Consider the following 8960-nt stretch of genomic DNA (forward strand, 5'->3'; position numbering starts at 1 on the left):
TTGTACTAATACCATTCTACCAAGCATCCACAATTAAGATAGAAGTTGAATAGTCATCAATTATGTTGAGTTCCTATATGTCTACAGAAATTGACAACACAACGATTTAAGCACAAGTTATTCCTTTTTGATTACATAGGGCAAATAAAACTGTTAGAGTTACCCACTAATCATGCACAACGTACATGAACCTATGCTAGCATGGCAAGTTCTAAATCTCAAGATCCACCGTCGCTTCACAAGAGATTAACACCCTATCTTATATGTTCGCGACGCACATAAGACGAATACGCACAACCAATACTAGATATCAAGCAATCATCACACACTAAAGTATTAAACAATTAACTAAAGAATTCCATAATAAATCCGTTGCAACCCCATGATCACGATTAGCCCATAATAGAACTTATCGCCATCATGGGTTCATATGAAATCATGATAAACAAACATAAGAAAATAATAACTAAACTAATTATATTAAAACAGAGTACGTCACAAGAGGAAATAAGTCAAAGCAAGAAAACTAGCATCCAACGTTACAACGAAACAAGAATCACAAGAAAATATGCTTCCTCTTCGTTGCGGTGTGCTAAATCGGTCTTCTTCCTTATCTCCTTCGCTTCTTGCGTAAAACACAATCTTCTTCTTCTTAATCCCCTCTGTGAAAACGTCTCAAATCTCCTTATATAATAGTCCCATAAAACTCAGATTACATAGAAGTTGGAAGCCAAACAGAAGTAGAAGTCTAAAATAATTCAGCAAAATTCCCGACCCTGCGCGGCCGCTCAGCATAGCTGCACGGTTGCGAAGGTTGCTGCGCGGCCGCTCAGCATAGCTGCGCGGGAGCGCAGGCCTCCACTGGAAAAAATTCAAGTTTGCTCCGTTTCTTCGCCGTAATCTGCCCGTTCCTTTCCTCTCGCAATGGTGAACACATGCCAAGGCTTATTCTTGATGATTCCTCCCCCGAAATGCAACTAATACCCTGAAATGGAACTAATACCCTGAAATGCATAAACACTAGAAAAACGCATCAAATACACAAAATACTTGATTTCAAGACACCAATTTAAGCCATTTTAAGACGTTCTAAGTGGTATAAAATGCCACTTATCACACCCCCAAACTTAAATCGATGCTTGCCCTCAAGCGTCACAGACTTAAAAACAAATAAAAATATGCATGAATACAATCTATATGAAAATGCAGCGATCCCCCTTACTACAATTAATCAACCAAATTGCCACATCTCAACGAATGCAGTTAGACAACTAAAGATCAATAAACTCATGCAAACGGACATACAGCCAGAAACGTGGTGTGTGCAAATACTTAACAGATATGCTTCGGAACTAGACCAATTACTATGACTAGACTATCCTCAAGGCAATCCTACGATTATACAAAGAATAAAAATTCCAGGCACAAAGTGATATACAACACTACAAGAACTCTGGAGCTTACTACGGAATCGTGCTTTTTATTTACAACTCAAATGCTTATTTGACCGTGCAATGAGTAAGGTCCACAAAAGACTTATATAATGATATCCATGTAACGAGCGTTAGGTTAGTGGATCCCAGACTCTAAAAGCCTTAGGTCGCTAGGCACAAAGTCCCCTAAGAACTTAATAACTCGAATACCAAAGAGCCCACTCTTGATCAATTATGCCAATTTTTTTTTTCTTAATTTTTGAGCAAGTGCGTTTCGCTCCATCTTGCTCAACCCTAGACTACTCGCAACATACGCGAGCCGGCTACTAGCCATTTGACGCCTAGCCACAACTAGCAACAACTTCCATATTTTTTTCTCCAAAATTTTTCTTTTTCATGTCTTTATCACTAAGAACCTATAATCGAATTCTAAGCATAATAAGTAGATTGACCTTGAAAACAACCAAATCATAACACAATCTAGCCCTTTCGCATTCTCTAAGACTTAGTGGACTTACAATTGTTTCTAGCATGCATATCAACCTTCACAACTTAATATCACTTTAATGCTATCACTACACTCACATCAATATCACAATTCAGTCGATAAATCATTGCAAAAGGGATCATGGTAAATGCATGAGCTACATGACATTCATAAAAAAAACTATATGGCATAAATTATGCAACTATATGAACTAAACTATCATGAATATGCAACTAAATGACACACACACAAAATTCCTTAACTACCACCCCCAAACTAAAAATCTTCACTGTCCTCAGTGAAAGTAGTAGAAAGGAACACAGGGTATACCTACTCGGAGTCATCATCATCATCACCCTCAGTGGGTGGAGTATCAGGCGGCGGGTATACAGAGACCTCACCAAAAACTGGCCACTGGATATCAGCTCCAAGGCCTCGAAAAGCAGTCCCTAACGCAAGGGTGAGTTCCTGAGCAAACCTGCTCTGTGTCTCATACATGGCATCCATCCGCCGTGAAAGCCTCCTATACTGGACATCAACCATCCCAGCACCCTCCTGAGCTCTCGAAGAACCAGCCTCATCACGCCCTGGCCTAGCCATAGTAGCACCTCGTGCTGGACGCCCTCCTGGAAGACGATAACCCAGCCCATGCTCCTCAGGCTCACCACCGGTCCACTCCTGCATCCCATTCAGAGTGCCAGAATCAATCGGAGCGGCTGGCAACTGCAACTGCTCATGAGCCGGCCAGTTCACTCCCACTGCTCGGTATAGCTTCGTAACCGTAGATGCATAAGGGATGTTCATATGCTTTGCTCCCCTCAAAAACTTCAGAATTCCTTGGTAGATAAACTCACCAAGGTCCACATAATACTCCTCATTCAGAATTCCCCACAACAGCTGTGCTCTCTCAACTGTGACCTCGTGTGCATGCAAAGAAGGCAAAATATTAGCACAAATAAATGCATTCCATGCACGGGCATACCTGTTCATGGCGATCGCCGGAAAGTGACGATACTCATTATTGCCTGTACTGCGGGTCCAAACTGTGCCCGGTCGACAGAGAGTCGCATAAATCAAATCCAAGTCCTCCTCCTCGGGCTTCCTCTCTCGCTGTCCAATCACACGGCGAATCGCCGCAAGATGATAATCAACCGTCAGCCCACGGACCACAGAAAACCCATTCTTTTCAGCCTTCGCGTTCGCGTAGAACTCGCGAACAACGCTCATCGGTACTGCTTCGGGTGACTCACAAAAAGCTATCCACCCCTTCTCTGCAATCATGGGCAACAACTCACCATCCCTCCCCGATGGTAAAAACCCCCTCTCCTTCAGAATCGGCTTACCCAACAGCCTAGTGTACTCCTCCTCCGCGGCTCTGTCAGTTAACCGAGGCCTTGCAGCAGTACCCCTCGATGAATCAGCAGTAGGAACTGTGCTGCTGCTGTCAATAGTGTGTGCTCTCTTGGGTGCCATTGATTCGTGAATAAAAGCGTGTAAGAACTGATATTTGATGTTTGTGAGAGGGTTTAAGTGTAGGAAGTTTTGTGGGAGATATGTAGGATAGGTGTATGTATATATAGGGTGTGGATTAGATTAGGGTTTGAGAATTAAGGGATAAAATGATGGGGTAGTGGAAACAAATCGTGGGTTTATGGGCTAAAACTGTTTTTGTGTTTGTTTTTGTTTGGTTTTTTTTTTTCTGAACTGTAAAAAAAATTTCTGGTCCTCGACCCCTGCGCGGCCGCTCAGCATAGCTGCTCGGGCGCTCAGCTTGCTGCGCGGCCGCTCAGCTTAGCTGCGCGGGCGCGCAGGGGGTCACTGGAAATTTTTTTTTTAGCCCCTGTTTTCTGATTTTTTTGTGTTTTTGGATAGGTTATTAACTTCTAAGGGTTCCTGTAACAATAATTCATGGGTTGCCTCCCACGCAGCGCTTCTTTTTCGTCATTAGCTTGACGTTTCGTACCCTGCTCAAGTAGTCAACAAAATGGCACTAACCACTTCTCGGTTTGCCATGTCCCCATAGTAGTGCTTCAACCGCTGACCGTTAACCTTGAATGCTTGGTCCGGATCATTCTCAAAAATTTTCACCGCTCCATGTGGAAACACAGTTTTGACAATAAAAGGTCCAGACCACCTTGATTTCAACTTCCCAGGAAAAAGTCGGAGCCGAGAGTTGAATAAGAGAACTTGTTGCCCTGGCACAAATAACTTTGGATGTAGCTTCCTATCGTGCCACCTCTTCACCTTTTCCTTATACATTTTGTTATTTTCATACGCTTGAAGTCGAAATTCATCCAGTTCATTAAGCTGAAGCATTCTTTTCTTACCAGCTGCATCTAAATCCAGGTTCAACTTCTTCAATGCCCAGTAGGCCTTATGCTCAAGCTCCGCAGGTAGATGACATCCCTTACCGTACACCAACTGGAACGGTGACATCCCAAGTGGAGTTTTGTATGCTGTTCTGTAAGCCCAAATAGCTTCATCGAGCTTTAAAGACCAATCCTTCCTTGACGGACAAACAACCTTCTCTAGAATGCGCTTTATCTCTCTGTTAGACACTTCCGCTTGACCATTTGTTTGCGGATGATAGGCAGTAACTATTCGATGATTCACATTATAATGCTGCATCATAGAAGTGAACTTACGGTTGCAAAAATGCGATCCTTCATCACTTATGATTACCCGAGGTGTTCCAAACCTTGTGAAAATTTGCTTATGAAGAAAATTTAGTACTGCCTTTGCATCATTTGTCGGTAAAGCTTTAACTTCGACCCATTTTGAGACATAATCGACTGCCAGCAAGATGTACTGATTATTGCAAGACGAGATAAAAGGCCCCATGAAATCGATTCCCCATACATCAAAGATCTCGACTTCAAGCATCACATTTAATGGCATTTCATCCTTCCTTGACAAATTTCCCACTCTTTGGCAACGATCACACCTTAAAACAAACTGATGAGCATCCTTGAACAAAGTAGGCCAGAAAAAACCTACTTGCAGAATACGAGCTGCCGTCTTCTCACCTCCATAGTGTCCCCCATAAACCGTGGAATGGCAGTCTCGTAATATCCCCTCCATCTCACAGAACGGGATACATCTCCTGATGATCTGGTCAGCTCCCTGTCTAAACAAATATGGTTCATCCCACATATACCACTTCACCTCATGCAGAAACTTCTTCTTTTGAGCGGATGTCAAATTAAGAGGCATTATATTGCTGACGAGATAGTTTACAATATTTGTAAACCATGGTTCTTCCTCCTGAATTGCAAACAACTGCTCATCCGGAAAAGATTCATTGATTAACGTCCTATCTTGTGAAGTAGAATCGGGATTCTCCAACCTAGAGAGATGGTCAGCTACTTGATTCTCAGTACCTTTTCTATCTTTGATCTCTAACTCAAATTCCTGAAGTAAAAGCACCCAACGAATGAGTCTCAGCTTCGAATCCTTCTTAGAAACCAGATAGCGAATAGCTGCATGATCAGTGAATACTGTTACTTTCGTACCAAGCAGATAAGATCGAAATTTCTCAAAGCCAAAGACTATAGCCAAAAGCTCCTTCTCAGTAGTGGTGTAGTTCAATTGGGCACCATTTAAAGTCTTACTCGCATAGTAGACCACATGGAAGAGATTTTTCTTGCGCTGTCCCAGAACTGCACCTACCGCATAATCACTCGCATCACACATCATCTCAAATGGTTCTATCCAATCTGGTGCTGTAATGACTGGTGCCGTGATCAAACTCTCCTTGAGAGTCTCGAATGCTGCCAAACATTCATCATCAAATTTGAAAGGCACATCTTTCTCAAGCAAATTGCACAACGGCTTAGATATCTTTGAAAAGTCCTTGATGAATTACCGATAAAAACCCGCATGACCAAGAAAACTACGGATTCCTTTCACAGAATTAGGTGGGGGAAGATTTTCAATGACTCCCACCTTGGCCTTGTCCACCTCCAGACCCTTGCTAGAGACCTTATGCCCAAGGATAATGCCTTCACGCACCATAAAATGACATTTCTCCCAATTAAGCACCAAATTAGTTTCCACACATCTTTTGAGTACGGCGCGCAGATTATTCAAACATTCATCATATGAGTGTCCAAAGACGGAGAAGTCATCCATGAACACTTCGACGTTATTTCCAATCATGTCAGAGAATATAGCCATCATACATCTCTGAAAGGTGGCCGGTGCGCCACATAACTCAAACGAAACTCTGCGAAAAGCAAATGTGCCAAATGGACAAGTGAAGGTAGTCTTTTCCTGATCCTCTGGTGCAATACAAATCTGATTATACCCGGAATAACCATCCAGAAGACAAAAATACTCATGTCCCGCCAATCTGTCAAGCATCTGATCAATAAATGGAAGAGGGAAGTGATCCTTCCTTGTGGCTTTGTTCAATTTTCTATAATCCATGCATACTCTCCATCCTGTAACTGTTCGAGTAGGGATGAGCTCATTCTTTTCATTTACGACCACAGTGATACCTCCCTTCTTAGGTACACATTGTACGGGGCTCACCCACGAGCTATCAGAAATAGGATAAATGATGCCTGCATCTAGCCATTTCAGAATTTCTTTCTTCACCACCTCCTTCATGATGGGATTCAGTCTTCGCTGCTGTTCCACAGTTGGCTTACTACCTTCCTCTAGCAGAATTTTATGCATATAATATGAAGGACTTATCCCCTTAATGTCTGCTATGGTCCATCTTATAGCCAATTTGAATTATCTCAAAATCCTTAAGAGCTTGTCTTCCTCACTACCTGAAAGGTCAGATGAAATAATAACAGGTAATGTAGATGAATCACCTAAAAAAGCATACCTCAAGTGTTCAGGTAATGGCTTGAGCTCCAAGGTAGGTGCTTCCTCTATTGATGGTTTGAGCTTCCCTTCAGCGTCTTGAGGGCAGAAGTACCAAGAGATTCAAATGGTATGTCCAGCTTTCGCTTCCAGGGAGAAGCGTTCAGATATTGTAATTGCTCGTTGCTATCTTCATCATCGCTGTCAAAATCCCCCACTAAGGCCTTTTCCAATGCATCAGACATTAGAATGTGATCGAGTTCCGAAGTAACCGCAGAATCAATCACATCCAATTTTAAGCAATCCTCATCTTCTGTAGGGAATTTTATTGCCTTGAATACGTTGAAGGTCACATCCTGATCTTGGACCCGCATAGTAAGTTCACCTTTTTGCACATCTATCAAGGTACGGCCAGTAGCCAAGAAAGGCCTCCCCAAGATTATGGGAATCTTCTTATCTTCCTCAAAATCCAGAATAACAAAATCTGCTGGAAAGAAGAGCTTATCCAATTTGACGAGCACATCCTCAACTATGCCCCTTGGGTAAGTAATGGAACGGTCAGCCAATTGTAGTGACATGTACGTGGGTTTTGGATCAGGCAGATCCAGTTTTTTAAAGATCGACAACGGCATCAGATTAATGCTTGCTCCCAAATCACAAAGGCACTTGTCAAACGTCAGATTGCCAATTGTGCAAGAAATGGTGAAGCTTCCTGGATCTTTCAGTTTTGGTGGTAACTTTTGTTGCAGAACAGCGCTGCATTCTTCCGTGAGAGCAACGGTTTCAAGGTCATCCAGTTTCACCTTCCTTGAAAGAATAGTCTTCATAAACTTCGCATAACTAGGCATTTGTTCCAGAGCCTCAGCGAAAGGTATATTGATATGAAGTTTCTTGAACACCTCCAGAAACTTCCCGAACTGTCTATCCAGCTTTTGTGGCTGCAATCTCTTAGGAAAAGGTGGTGGAGGATAGAGCTGTTTCTCCCCTGTATTAGCCTCAGGCAGAGTGTGTTCAACAGTAGTCTTCCCTGGTTCCGCCGCTTTCTCCTTTTGCTTAGATTCTTCACCTCTAATTTCAGCTTCTACTTCTTTTGCCTTTTCAGCATCAGCTACATTTCTAGACCTTAAGGTAATAGCCTTGACTTGCTCTTTAGCTTCCTTCCTACCTGGTACTTCCGTGTCACTGGGAAGAGTGCCAGGTTGACGATTGAGCACTGCATTGCCTAATTGACCAATTTGATTTTCCAAGGTCTTGATAGAAACCGCCTGACTCTTGCACAACAGCTTAAGTTCCTCAAAATCAGCACTAGTAGGTGCAGCTGCACTTCCCTGTTGAGGATATGATTTCCTTGTAGCATACTGCAGTGGTTGCTGGAATCCAGGTGGATTAAACTGTTTACTCACTCCTTGCTGATATGGTGGCTGAATAGCATTCTGATTATTCCCCCAGCTGAAATTTGGATGATTTCTGTTGTTAGGATGATAGGTCGCTGGCACAGGCTGCTGTTGTCGCTGATAATTATTCACATACTGAACAGATTCATTTACAAGAGAACACTGATCCGTAGCATGAGAACCTGCACAAAGCTCACAAACCATAGCTATTTGATTAATTCCATACGTAGCCAGAGAATCAACCTTCATTGATAGCGCTTGGAGCTGGGCTGCAATAGCGGTGGCTGCATCAACTTCCAGAATACCTGCTACCTTGCCTGACGTCATCATCTGAGTTGGGTTTTGATGCTCATTTGCAGCCATCGTCTCGATAAGATTATACGCCTCAGTATAGCTTTTAGCCCATAAGGCGCCTCCAGCTGCTGCATCGAGCATGGGCCGAGATTGGGCCCCCAAACCATTATAGAAACCAGTGATCACCATCCAATCCGGCATTCCATGATGTGGACATTTTCTCAACATTTCCTTGTAGCGTTCCCAAGCCTCGCACATAGATTCTGTAGGTTGCTGCGCAAACTGAGTAAGAGCACTCCTCATAGCAGCAGTCTTTGCCATCGGATAAAACTTCACCAGAAACTTTTGCGCAAGATCTTCCCACGTAGTGATGGACCCAGCTGGTTCAGAATGTAACCAGTCTTTAGCCTTATCCCTTAGTGAGAATGGGAAAAGCCTCAACTTGATAGCCTCATCAGTCACGCCATTATACTTAAAAGTGCTGCAGATCTCGACAAAATTCCTTATGTGCATGTTGGGGTCTTCAGTTGCCGCTCC

The 8960-nt window shown here is 43.0% G+C and overlaps 1 non-coding gene across 1 annotated transcript; it reads left to right on the plus strand.

Moving 5' to 3' along the window:
• The first annotated feature begins 8622 nt into the window (after positions 1–8622).
• Positions 8623–8729, plus strand: LOC141679619 (small nucleolar RNA R71). Its single transcript, XR_012558144.1, has one exon. It is a non-coding gene; the product is annotated as a small nucleolar RNA R71 (small nucleolar RNA).
• The last annotated feature ends 231 nt before the right edge of the window (positions 8730–8960 follow it).

Source organism: Apium graveolens, chromosome 1, assembly GCF_009905375.1.
Source record: "Apium graveolens cultivar Ventura chromosome 1, ASM990537v1, whole genome shotgun sequence".
Taxonomy (NCBI): domain Eukaryota; kingdom Viridiplantae; phylum Streptophyta; class Magnoliopsida; order Apiales; family Apiaceae; genus Apium; species Apium graveolens.